Source organism: Neovison vison, chromosome 2 (assembly GCF_020171115.1).
Source record: "Neovison vison isolate M4711 chromosome 2, ASM_NN_V1, whole genome shotgun sequence".
Lineage (NCBI taxonomy): Eukaryota > Metazoa > Chordata > Mammalia > Carnivora > Mustelidae > Neogale > Neogale vison.
In genome coordinates this window covers 10,344,138-10,357,892 of record NC_058092.1, presented here as the reverse complement: position 1 = coordinate 10,357,892, position 13,755 = coordinate 10,344,138, and positions in this window count along the sequence as shown.

Below are 13,755 nucleotides of genomic sequence, written 5' to 3'. Positions count from 1 at the left end.
ATTGGGGGCAGGGGAAGGTGGTCTTGCCCATCAAGTGTATTCAAAGATGCAACATCTTGGTTTGTCGGTTCTGGGCTGGTTTGTGACTCAGTGCTTATGTACAGATAATTGGCTGCTAATAATGATCTGTCATTGTAGCAGAAGCTTAGTTAAAAGCTTCAGGAAGCAGGAGGGGTTTCTGCCAGATGAGTCCATTTAGACAAGAGATGGCAGTTTTCATCTAATTTTAGGGGATTACCCGTTCGTGAAAATATGGACTCCACTGCACCGATCTTTCTAGAGCCCTTGAGTACCGGATTACTATTTCTAAAGTGCTTCACTCTAAATTACCTTTGTCTCCTTCAGATCATATCTACTGTAAGATTTTCAAGGATGTCGGTGGTGGACCATCTGTTGAAAGTTTCAAAGGGGCCACATACGTGGGTCAGCTTGTCCTACAAACTCTCCTTCCTTTGGCTTGAAGCAGAGAGGAATGAAGAATGAAATTTTGAGATATTCCTCAGGGACACTACTCCCCTTCAAGAGGCAGCTAAATACTCTGGGTGGGGGCCCCGTGGCCATGTGGGGCTCAGCTGTGAACCGACATTAGGTATGTGTGCTTGGGTGATGGAGGGGTATTTAAGCCCCCAGATCTTTGTTCAGGTTCACTGCTCTTTGCCCTTATGCCTGTGTGGCTGTGGTCAGAGGCTGCCTTTAAGTCAATGCTCCTATATGCCAGGCACTAGTTCATAGCCACACACTGGCACATTTACTTTCTACAAGAACTCAGTGGAGTGAGTACTCATTAGTGTCCCCATTATACAGAGGAGCACAGTGAGGCTCAGAGAGGTGCCCTGATTTCTCTAAGCTTCCTCAACTGCAAAGAGGCAGCACCAGGACTCAAACCAGGCCTAGCTGGCTCCAATACCTTCACCCCTCATTACTCTGCTGCATTTTCTTATTCTCAGAAGCTTGGGTTTGGCATTTAAGCAAGGGGATGGCCCCACGGCTGTCACCCCTGGTTGCACGTGAGAATCATATGGGGAAGCTTTTTTGAAAAACACCAATCAGAATTTTTGGAGATGACGCCCAGGCATTGGTAATTTTAAACGGCTCCCCTGGGCGAGGCCAGTGTTTGGCCCAGCCTGTGAGCCACGGAGCGAGCCCAGTGGTTGTGAGATAGTGTTTGGCTTTGAGTTGCCAACCAGCTCAGGTGGACAGTGGTGGGACACTGGGGCATTTGGGAGTCCTACGCCCAGGGGAGGGGTTTCAGGTCATCAATCCATGTGGCTCCGATAAACTTGCCCACTGAGCACCAGCTAGGCCTGGGCTGTTCCCGTGAGCACTTTGAGGCTGGGTTTCCCCAGTGGAAAAACAGAAGTTGTACTCTCTCTCTCCTTCCAAGGCTGAGATTACGAATTGGTAACCAGGAATTGGCTCTGACCCACTGACATGTTGAGTCTCACTGGCATGGAACTGAACATGGTTTTGAGTTAGTTACCAAGACAGCTTCTCTTGAAAAACCACAGACATGCCTTTGAGCCTCAGTTTTGTCATTTCTATAATGGGGTCTGTGGTCCCGATGGGCATAGATATCTGGGGAAGAACCTGAGCTTCTTCCCTTTTGGAGGGGCATGGTCGTCCTGCTTTACCCCGAGCCCCACTAGTCATGCTGCCGCACGCGAGCTGGTGTCATTAGTTTTCATGCCCGGAGTGGCCCAGGGGTGAACTGGTGACACCCTACTGAGCATTGCATTAGATCATGTGTTTTAATTTTTGAAAAGATTTATTTATTTAAGAGAGAGAGAGGAGAGAGGGGTAGAGGGAGAGAATCTTCAAGCAGACTCCCTGCAGAGCCCCTTGTGGGGCTCGATCTTATGACCCATGAGATCATGACCTGAGCCAAAACCAAGAGCTGGTCACTTAACAGTCTGCCCCAGCCAGGCGCCCCTGGAACATATCTTTTTAAAAGGATAAACATTGCTTGGCACATGGTTAATAGTTTTAAGGAGAAATTCTTATTATGTGTATCTTATCATTACTATTATCCTCTCTTGCCCTGCTGCCTTCCTTGGAACGCTCATGTCCAGTTTTGCATGGAGGCATTCCCAGGACTCTCCTCCAGTGTTCATAGTGGGAGGAAGGAATCCCCTTAGAACATATCCCGACGCCGCCAGGTGCCGGGAGGGGAGGCAGCGGTGCAGGGGGCTGAGCTGGGATCCAGGCCCTGAGAGGGGGTCCCAGCCCTCCTGCCCTCCAGCTCTTGGGGCAGGGCCTTGCCACTTGCAGGATGGCCTCTGCTGGCCAGCCCAGAATCTCTTCCCAGGTGATAAGTTAACAGGATGTTAGAGGATGGTCTTCCAGAAAGAGATGCCACCTGTTGAGAAACTCTCCTGCCACTTCCTGAGCAAAAAGCATTCTGAACTGTTTATATTCTCAAGGGTAAATTACATTCTAGGGGCACCAAAGGAGGAATTCAGATTGTCAGCTTTCAACCAAGTCCTGGAAATTCTGGCCAAGGGTGCTCAGACAAATGGTGGCATGAACAAAGAAAGGAAAAGGAAGGAAGGAGGGAAGAAAGGATGGGGGGAGGAAGGGAGAGAGCGAAGGGAAAGAAAGAGAGGAAGAAAGAGAGAAAGACAAAAAGAAAAGAAAGTGAGGAAGGAAAGAAGGAAGAAAGGGAGGTAGGGAGGGGGGAAGAGGGAGGGAAGGAGGAAGAGAGGAAGGAGAGAGAAAAAAGAAAACAAGAAATAAAAAATAAAATGCAGAAAGACACCAAGAGACGGGGAGAGGCCCCATGAATGTTCTGAGGGTGAGGACGGAGAAGGGCCTACGGTGTCAGGCTGCTTGTGTACCCCAGGGGGGAAGCGAGGGATGAGAAGGATTCCACATAGGCATTAATTTTCTTCCTAATCCCTGGGTGGATTACACCTGCACTGCCCTCCGTCAGTAATTACCGGCCCTGTGGTTAAACATCATCAGTGAAGGGCTTTGCTGTTCAGCTGGGGCTGGAGCTTGAGGACCAGGTAGGGTGGGCTTCAATGCCTGGAACCTGAGAATCACTCCATGTAACTCCCCCCACCGGCCGACTCACTGAGATCTCAACACAGGCTGCTGTTAACCTATGGAAGGCCTTGACGGGAAAGGAAGGAAGGCTGAGCACATAACGCTACACAGTTGCTGTAGTGGTGCTTTATTTGTAGCCAACCCGCCAACAGATACTTCCTGAGCGCCTTTGTACAAGGCTCGGTGTGCACACACTGTGCAGAGCTTAGCATCTTTACGGGATATTAGATTTGTGCCAAGACTAAGTTGCATAAATAGAGATGCCCCAAATCCTCTACAGGGGTTTAATTTGATTCCTCCCATTCTAGAGAGTGCAAAGTTTCACAAGGAGAATGGCACACCAGTAACTGTTTCTCATGGTGAGGAAGAGAAGGCGAATCATGGTCTCTGTGATCCGAGCCCCCCCACCCCCACCCCCGCCCCATAATTTAGGAGCGCAAGCTGATCCGTGCGTGTCAATGCCGCCGCGCTTTGATGAACACTGACTTGGTGATAGGTCCGGAGTTGATTGCCAAGGGGCAGAAGAGTAATAGGGCTGATGAGTTGAAACCCACGGGGCCTTATATTTTTATATTCGTAATATATTTAATGTAAATGGACATTCAGATTTATGTTTATCTATTTGCATTTCAATTTACAACCAGAACACTTGCTGGATAAAGTAATATTTCTGGAGAGCAGAGAAGTGTGAACAAAACAGAAATAATGGGAGAAGGAATGCTTTATAAGGATGCGGGGGGGCGGGGGAGGGCCGGGTTAGGAGGAGGGGAGGCTGTAGAAGGGGAAGGTGGTACTGGAGTGAGCGCAGGGGGCATTCTGGCTGGGGGAGAGCTGGGGAGAGGTGAGGTGGCTTCAAGAGAACCAGGCATTGGGCGGGGAGACAGCCATCCCCTCTGGCTGAGGGGTCTGCTGGGCTGTAGAATTTCAGATCCTGGGGGCTGGGTCTGGCTTAGCACAAGTGGACGCTGAGAGAGCAGATAATAGCTAACTCTAGGACAGGGCTGCCACCCTTTATGCGGTCCCATGCCCCATCGAGGGGGCACGCCCGAGCTCCTCCGTCTGAACACTGGCCTCTCCCCACCAGACATTTTTCACACCCGGGATATACAATGACACGGACGCTGGCTGAGGTTTATTTAGAAATCAGTGTTCAACAGGCACATAATGGGAATGGGCTTGTCTGAAGCTAACGGCAAAGTCCCCACGAGGAAGACAGTCTCATGATCCCCTAACAGGAGAAACTGCCCCGCTCGGTGGGGGGCGGGGGTCAGTGTTTGGTCACCCCCGGGGCTGAAGAGTGGCAGGAGCAGAACCCAAGACAGCAGGATCTTGGAGTCTGGAGGCCAGAGACACAGGAGCTGCCCGAGGATACAGGGCTTATAAGAGGGGGGGCTGAGGGTGATCACCAAAGAACCGGGTGGTCCTGGTTCCCTCCACCACCACCTCCTCGCCTGCTTCTTTGCCCAAGCTGTCACCAGGGATGCCCTCGGCTTCTCCCCAACCCGAGAACATTTGCCCTCCATCACCACTCAGCACCAACGACGCCTCCTCCCTCAGACCTCTCCAGCCTCACCCTGTTCATCCGGACTTGGATGTGGGGAGAACATCACCGACAAGCCACAGCCATCTCTCTCTTCGCTGTCATCATGGAGCGGGGACTGAAGACTTTAGGGCAAAGAGAGTGGCTGGTCTGCCGTCCCAGTGCTGCGCCCACCACTGGCCGACACCCCGTCTGTGGATACACTAAGGATTGCATTCTCTTTTCTCTTTTGCTATCTTAAAATGAGAGGAAGGAAACTCAGGCTGTTCCATGTTTTGGTGGCTGCTAATGAACTAATTATAAAAAAAAAATTAAAAAATGTCCCTAGCCTAAATTAGACATCCCTTCAAGCAGGAAGAATAAGTTGTACCCACTGTTGACTCTGGCACAGAGTCACAAAGAGTTTTGGAAGAAACAAAATAGGGTAAAGAAAAGAAAAGAAATGTATCCACTCTGTTGCAGTCTTGTAAAAACACCCCAGTATTTTTCCAGCCTCGGGAGGTTTGCATTTTCTGATCTTTGTATCTAGAACCTTTATGCCCAGCTCTCTCCCTGGCTGGCTTCTGGATCTTTAGGCGTCAGGTCAAATGTCCTGATTACCTTCCCTAATATTCTTCCCTGTTCCATTCACTTTGGCGTTACTCTGTTTTCCCTTGTTTGCTAGCATTTATCTCTCTCTGAAAACTTTAATGTTTTCCTTGTTGATTGTATGACTTCCCATCAAATACACATCCCACAAGGGTTAGAGGACGGCCGTGTCATTTCCCCCCTCTGTACGCCTGGATCCTGGACAGTGTCTGGCACCGTTAGGCGCTAAGCCGGTATGTGTGGAATGAGAGGAGCGTAAAGGGAGCCTTGAACTAAATAAATAGCAGAAGGGACTTTCACTTCTCATCTGCAGACTCTTCTACAGAAAAACATCTAGAAATTTTGGACGAAATAAATCCCTTCTCAGATGCTTCATTGACCTTGTAAAAACCCAGGGAAATCTCCAAGGACCAAAAATGAAGAAGGAGCTGCAAACCAGAGCCATAAATGGGGACGGAGGCCATGGCTGTTAAGGATGCTGGCAATCTAGTCCATACCCAGAAGGCTTGGTTTTTAGTGGAGACAGGAAATGGCCGTTGGACCTGTCCGAGGTGGGAAGATGGAACTGAGGCCACTGCCCACCGGGGATTCCTGTAGGGTTATGGATCATGCGGGGAAAGCTTACCTATCATCAAAGGGAGGTGGTAAGCGTATGGTCTGTCCTATCCTAGATACTAAAGAGTTGCCCAGAGAATTCCTACCAATGGTTTGTTTGCTTGTAAGTTCAGGGCTCAAGTTCACATAACCCATGTGGTCCAGGAAACCTCAAGATGAGAAAGGAATGCAAAGCAGTCTTTGGCCAGTGCTGTCCTATGTCTGCACCACAGGTGTGCGTAAGGGGAGCCTCTGAAGCTTGGTCTTGTATTTGAGAAAGGACTTTGCCTCCAGGGACTTAAACCCATGTGCCACTGGCCAGAACCACTTCTCAGGCACCTCCCCTCTCCCAGCTGCAAGAAGACTCATGGGCTGAGTATTTTTAGCTGGGCACAGCGCTGAGAGAATATTTTGGATTCTGCTCACAAGAAAGAAGGGGGCACGGGCACTGGATCAGAAGTGTGTTTATCAGACATGAGGTATAAAGATCAGAAAGATAGAAACAGAAATGATATGATAATATGATTAGCCCCATAGAAAAACCTCAAGATGCCACTGAAAAATTATTAGAATTAATAACTGAGTCCAGCATGGATGCTCTTACAAGACGGATAGATAAAAATTAATTGCATTCCTATAGCCGGTCCACCATTCGTGACAGCAACCGAAACACTGAGGTATCGAGGAATAAATGAAACCATGTGTATGCTAGCCAGTTATGGATAAAATTATAAAACCATCCAGAGACACACACTGAGTCGTCGATGGAGAGACTGATCATACTCGTGGGTGGGAAAAGTCAACGGCATGAAGACAGAAGGAGCTAGATTGTAACACCCAACAATTCCACTCCAACGCGGTACCTTGGAAAACTTTTGCTTAAGTGCGTTCTGCCGACAATGAAAGGCTTTCCCCGGCAGCGTTCTCTTAACAGTGAAGAGGAAGAAACAGTCAAGTTTCCGTCAACAAGAGAATATACGTCCACTTGGGATAGTCATCCAGTGAAATAATCTACAACAGGGGATACTGTACAATAAAAAATGCAGCAAACCTGCCCACAGGCTGCGTTCTAGAACAGTGTCCCACTAAAAAGCAAGTCACTCAGAGAACCGTGCAGTATGAATCCGCTTACATGTTCGAGATACGCAGAATGGAATTATATGTTGTTTAGGGACATAATCCTACGTGGTGGGATGACAAAGAAAGGCTGAAGATGGTAAGGTTCGAGCTTCTTCTGGGGTGGGTGGAAAGGAGATGGCTGGCCCAGACTGGCGAGGGTCGCAGACGGAGCTTCCTTGTGTCCCTCGTGATTTAGATCTTAATTTGAGCAGAGGCTTCGTGGATGGTTACTGCAGTATTCTTTATGCCCTGCCCCCCCTCCCCCCTTTTTTGTACATATGAAATATTTAAAAATTGAAAAACTTAGGGGCGCTTGTTTTGATTCATGTAATTAACTCACAAACTATCTCCATTGTAAGGGATTTTTGTTTTGTTTTGTTTTGTTTTAAACATTTTATTTATTTATTTTGAGAGCGATGGAGACGGGGGGGGGGAGCGGAGCATGAGCAGGGGGAAGGGCAGAGGGAGAAGCAGGCTCCCCACTAAGCAGGGCTTGACCCCAGGGTCCTGGGACTTGAACCGGAGGCAGACACTTAACCCACGGGGACACGTAGGTGCCCCCAGTTTAAAGGATTTGTAAAAATGATCTATTCCAAACCGTCCTCCTAATAGATGTTGCCACTCAGGCCAGGAACGATTAACTGAGATTTTCAAGGAAACGTGACAGTTAATGGCAAAGTCAAGACTAGAACTCAGACCTCTCCTTATATAGAACCATTTTATAAGTGAAAGCTGCAATTTACTAGTTTGGTAGGGACGGACTTCTGTTTACTGAATTTCTTAAGACAGGAGATAGGGTATTCCAAGTATCGACAGGAAACAGGCCCAAGGTAGCTTGCATTGAGGTCAAGGGAAAAAACCCTGCATCATCATACTTTTTCCTTTGGCGGATATTCTACAGGGCAGAGATCCTGGTACAGGAAAAGGTCCCTTGGGGTTTAAAACTCACGCCTAACCCGAGATTCTCTGTCTGGGATTCGGAGAGTGGATCTGAAGCTGGATTCGGTCCCTGGCTCTCCCTCGGTGACGTCAGCAAGTTCCTAACATCTCAGAGCCTTGCGTCCCTCAGGTATACAGGAAGAGGACAGGACGGGATGCGTTTGAAGGTAAGTACCAGATCCAAGGGGGAGTTTAATCTCAAGAAGAAACACTCAAGCCATCACCCTTTCAAGGGGTGGGATGTTATAGTAGGAAAGATGCTTCTTGGAAAAAAAAAAAAAATTCCCCAAAGTTGATTTGCCGAAGCTGGTAAATACCCTTCACATCTGTTCACGTAGGAGTGTGGGGCCTGATTTTTCTAGGAAAGTCTATTTAAACCCTGACACAGATTGCATTTCTTTTTAAAGCAACAAGAGTGATAAAGTATCTTAGTATAAAATCAATAGAAAGCAGTTTAGTGGCCTCTGACGTCTCCCAGACAGCCTTTCCCTTTTAGTTCTCACTGCAGGAAAGATCAAATGAGAAGTTACCAGCTTTCTTGTGTGTTTTCGTTATTCGTTACGTAAATCACTGGAAAACATTCAGGAAACCATTTAGAATGGGGGAGGGCTCCTGTCTGCTTCTAGCACCTCTCACCCCCATCAAGGATAAAAATAAATAAATAAAAGAGCCTACACATTAAATGAGTTGATAGGACTGAGGACCTCGTGGTTCTTTTTCTTAAGCACATGTTATTATTTTGTAAGCTTTGGAAGAAAAGGGAAAAAAAAAGAGAGAGAGAAGTTTGCTTCCTTTTTCTCTCTGGAAGCTTTTCTCCCCATGTGTCACACTGCCAGAATGGAACATGGTGATGAGTTTGCTGAAAATGATTGGCTATTGACAATTATAGTGTCATGGAAGAGGTTCAGGGTTGGGGGGAAGCGGAGAGAATGTGCTTTGCTGCCTTCTGTGCTGGGTGAGAACAGAGAACCGATCGTCCAGTTTGGTTGTGAGAACCTGTTTTATGTCATTGACATTTTCCATTTCTGCTTGGGAGCATAGGAAAGTGCAGGGCATACGAATCACCATCAGAATAATATCAGCCAGCCCCTTGTGGTGGTTAATTACAAAGTAAAGCAAATATCTCTGGGTCTCCCAAGTTTTAGGCCCCTGGCGGGTTCACACTTCCCCTGCCTCCGCGGACCAAAGTGGGGCTGTGAGATGAGTTGCCTTGGCCAATGAAATACCAGTGGAAATACCCTATACCGTTCCCGGTGGAAGGTTCAAAATCCAGTGACTTGCCACCTTCCCTTTCCTTTCTTCTGATGGGACATCCCAGTGGATGCTTCTGTAGCTTAGTTTCCTGAGTGGCTTTGTTGAGTGGAGAGCCCTGTCTACCTGGACAGGCATGCAGTATGAGCAAACAATACAACTTTTTTTCCTCTTAAGCCACTGAGAGCTTGTCCCTTTTGTACTGTAGCATAACCTGGCCTATACTGACAGATACACACTTATTAAACTCCTGCTGTGGGTCAGGTAATAACACCACAATGGCATATGGATCATGTCACTGGATTCTTACAGCCTTGTCAAGTGGACATAATAATTACCCTCCTTTACTGATACAGCAGCATGGCCACCAAGCCATTAAGTAATTTGCCCAAGGTCATTGCATGATAGAGCTAGGATTCTAACTCAGGCCATCTGTCCTCAGAGTAGGCAATGAAAACCCACAACATTCTACAGGCTGTTTAGGGAAGCTGGAGTGTTGCACTTGGGGAATAAGAAAGAACATTCTTTAAAGATTTTATTTATTTATTTGATAGAGATCAAAAATAGGCAGAGAGGCAGGCAGAGAGAGGGGGGGAAAGCAGGCTCCCCGCTGAGCAGAGAGCCCGACGCGGGATGCAATCCCAGGACCCTGGGATGATGACCTGAGCCGAAGGCAGAGGCTTTAACCCACTGAGCCACCCAGGCGCCGCAAAAGAACATTCTTTAAAACCAACTTTTGATCACCCACCTTCCTACCGTGCCTATGGCCTCCCCCCTTAAGAAAGGCAATATGTCAGTGACACCGTGGAAACGTGTCCAGGAATGGCCAGGGAAAGCTGTCTTGCCCCTAAAGAACTGCCTGAGCTTCTTCCTAGGGGCAACTTGGAAAAGAAATAACAAGATCATAAGAAATATCTCAGGGCATTTCATAGGGGAAAACATCTGACATCAATGATTGGTTTGGTCCAATATTTATTGCATCAGGTTCTTTGGTAATGGACACGGTGTTCATGAATGCACAGTCCCTGCGTATGGGAGGTAGATGTACATGAACGTGCTAAACACTGTGGGAGGGGTACTCGCTGGGCAAACAGGAGACCCCTTGAACAGCGTGGGTGTCTGGAGAGGCTGGGATCCGGTGTCGGAGGACAAGGGATGTCCTCTGAGCATCCTTAGATCCTCCACAATCCCTTGACATGGATATGATTCAGAGGGGTTTATCTAAACTCTTCCTGAAGCTCATTGAATTTTTAGCCCATACTACCTCTTGCATAAAGACAAGTTGTTTAAAATAGGGCCTCCTTTAATTAATCTTAGAACACTCTTTTATGTTCCCAGGCAAGAAGGGAAATACTGGTATTTTTGAATTTCATAAAAAAGGCTTATAATTTCTCTCTTGTGTATCTTTATGATTTTTTGTGCATTTGGATCCTACCCACTCATATTCTTAGTCACGGGATGAAAGGGAACTCACTCTATCCCCCCTTTCATATTTGTGAGTTGTTTCTTGAAGAGGGGACCAAGAAACCATAAAAACAAACCCAAAGCCCCCAAACCTCAAAGGGGGTAATTTGTGGTTTGTCCACACCATAGTTGTTGGGATATGAGAAACCCTAAGAAATCTACAAGAAAAAAAAAAAAACCCGAACCTTCTACTCAAAAATCTCTTTTCAAAGCATTTTCCAAATCAAAGGAAGATTGCGGTGTTAGTTTCCCCAAATTACTCTCTTGATAATGAGATTTTCTTTAAACTTCTGATTTCAATTGGTATTATGTAAAAGGATAAGAGCTCTCTTCTCCTAACCTTTGAAAAGGCTGTTTCAGAATTGGTTGGAAAAAAAAAATATGCATTTCCCAAAGTCATGAAAATAATGATCCTTTGCCTTGCAGAGTCTGATTAAACATGTTTTTGGACCCAATCATAGAGAATCAATTCATTATCTTAATAGGGCAACAAAGTGCACAAAGATGAGTGGAAGCCTACAATTAATTATCCTACTAACAATGCCTGGGTAGTCCTTTCATTTAATTGGTCTTCTAATAACATGATTCCTTATTTAATTTATTTGTTTACACAACCAACTCTAATATATATGACTTTACATTTTCTTATTTCTAATGTATGAAACTCTCACAGTACAGCAGTCTCCAATGACCCGATGCTGCAGAAACGGATGGCTCTCACGTTAAGATGGAAATGACTATTGCACAAGACCCATAATCTTGTGATTTGTTTGCCACTGAACCAGTGCAGCAAGTCTGAAGCAACTTCTGCAACAGAATGAAAGAGGTGTGCTAGGAAACAGTAAAGGGGCTCTACCCATGTGACCGAGGCCACCTTTTAATGAGCTGATATAATGTTCTAAGGGTAGCTGTGAGCCACTGTATGCAAGGGGCTGGGGTGCCAAGGGGGTTGGTGCAGACACTGTGGTCCTCCAGCTCTCTGGCAGGATTGGGTTACTCTAGGACCAGCCCTGAGTGCAGAGCCAGAGGACCTGTGAAGCTTGGTGCTGGGGCAGCTCCGCAGAACCTAATCAGTTACTGATCAATTACTGATCAGGACAAATTCTTGCATCTTATTAATGCAAGAGTGGCAGGCCCCTTCCCTCTTCCTAGCCAAGGGCATGCCTTCATTGCACTGACTAAAAATAATTATTTCTAGGGGCACCTGGGTGGCTCAGTGGGTTAAACCTCTGCCTTCTGTCCAGGTCATGATCTCAAGGTTCTGGGATCAAGCCCTGAATCGGGCTTTCTGTTCAGCAGGGAGCCTGCTTCCCCCGCTCTCTCTGCCTGCTTCTCTGCTTACTTGTGATCTCTCTCTCTGAGTGTCAAATAAATAAATAAAAATCTTTAAAAAAAATAAAAATAATTATTTCTAGCACCATTTGTTGATGAACAACTCCTGGTGTAAACTGAAGGCCTGATGCAACCACCTCTGGAGTCTGCGTTCATGATTACATCTTCTCAAATACTACTTAACTGCCCCTCCAATGTCCGTTACCACTAACTTGTGCGCACTCAGATCACACGGTTTGCGATAAGGAATTTTCATTAAGAATGTCATTGTCGGGGCGCGCCTGGGTGGCTCAGTGGGTTAAAGCCTCTGCCCTCAGCTCAGGTCATGATTTCAGGGTCCTGGGATGGAGCCCCACATCGGGCTCTCTGCTCAGCGGGGAGCCTGCTTTCTCCGCTCTCTCTCCTGCCTCTCTGCCTGCTTGTGATCTCTGTCGAATAAATAAATAAATAATCTTCAAAAAAAAGGTGGGGGGGGGAGAATAGAAAAAGAATGTCATTGTCATTTGATTAAGAATTTTTTTGGATTTATTTAAGATTTATTTAAAGATTTATTTGAGAGAGAGGAGAGCGCACATGAGCGAGAGGATGGGCCGAGGGAGAGGGAGACTCTCAAGCAGAGACACAGGGGTCAATCCCACGACTGTGAGATCATGACCTGAGCCGAAACCAAGAGGCAGAGGCTTAACCGACTGAGCCACCCAGGAGCTCCTGTGATAAAGGATTTTAAAAGTACATTGAAGGTCCCTGGGTGGCTCAGTGGGTTAGGCCGCTGCCTTCGGCTCGGGTCATGATCTCGGGGTCCTGGGATCGAGTCCCGCATCGGGCTCTCTGCTCTGCAGGGAGCCTGCTTCCTCCTCTCCCTCTCTCTGCCTGCCTGTCTGCCTGCTTGTGATCTCTGTCTGTCAAATAAATAAATAAAATCTTTAAAAAAAAAAAAGTACATTAAAGGTCATAAAGCCCAATTAAAAACATGGGATAAGCTTAGAAAGGTCAGGAACGTCAAGGTCACTGAGCCGGTTATGACCCTGTGCTCCCCATCACGCTACGGACCTACAAGTGAGTGCGTAGGTAATCTGCGAGCTGAGCCACACACGGCTGCAGACAGTCTGAGCAGCACCCACTGGACCTGGGCAGTGTGGTGACCCTGAGACCCCAGTCTGCTGTTCCCTCACTTGCTGAGGGCGGTAGATACCGACATTGAACAGTAGGCCCAGAAAAGTGGCTTCATTTGTGTTTTTCTGGGTCTCTAAAATAGGAAATACATATATATTTATAATGCTTACTTTAAATATATATTACATATTTATACTGAATATTTAATTTGAAAAATATAAATATATTTAAGTCCTATAAATATATTTATGTATTATGTAATAAATAAATAAATTTAATAGTTATTACATGTTACATAATATATAATAAATATGTATTTATATTATAAATATTATATATAAATATTATACATTAAATGCTTATATATTTGTGATTTATTATGTATTATGTTATTATATTATTATGTATTTATATATTATATCATTATATATTATTATATATATAAAATATATATAGATCAAGGTAAGTTTGGATCCATAGAGTGGATATATATGTGTAATATAATATAATATACGTTATATTATATGTACAAATTTATACATAAATATACAATACCTATAATATATTTATATTATATTTATATAATATATTTATATTATAGGTATTGTGTATTTATAAATATAAATATTATATTTATTATATTTATAATATAAATATAACTATAATAAATATATTACAGTTATTACCTAGTTATTGCCTAATTATACTATTACTTAGTGCATGTCATGTCTGTGAGTCAGTGAATTCATGGGATTTGGGGAGCCAAACGA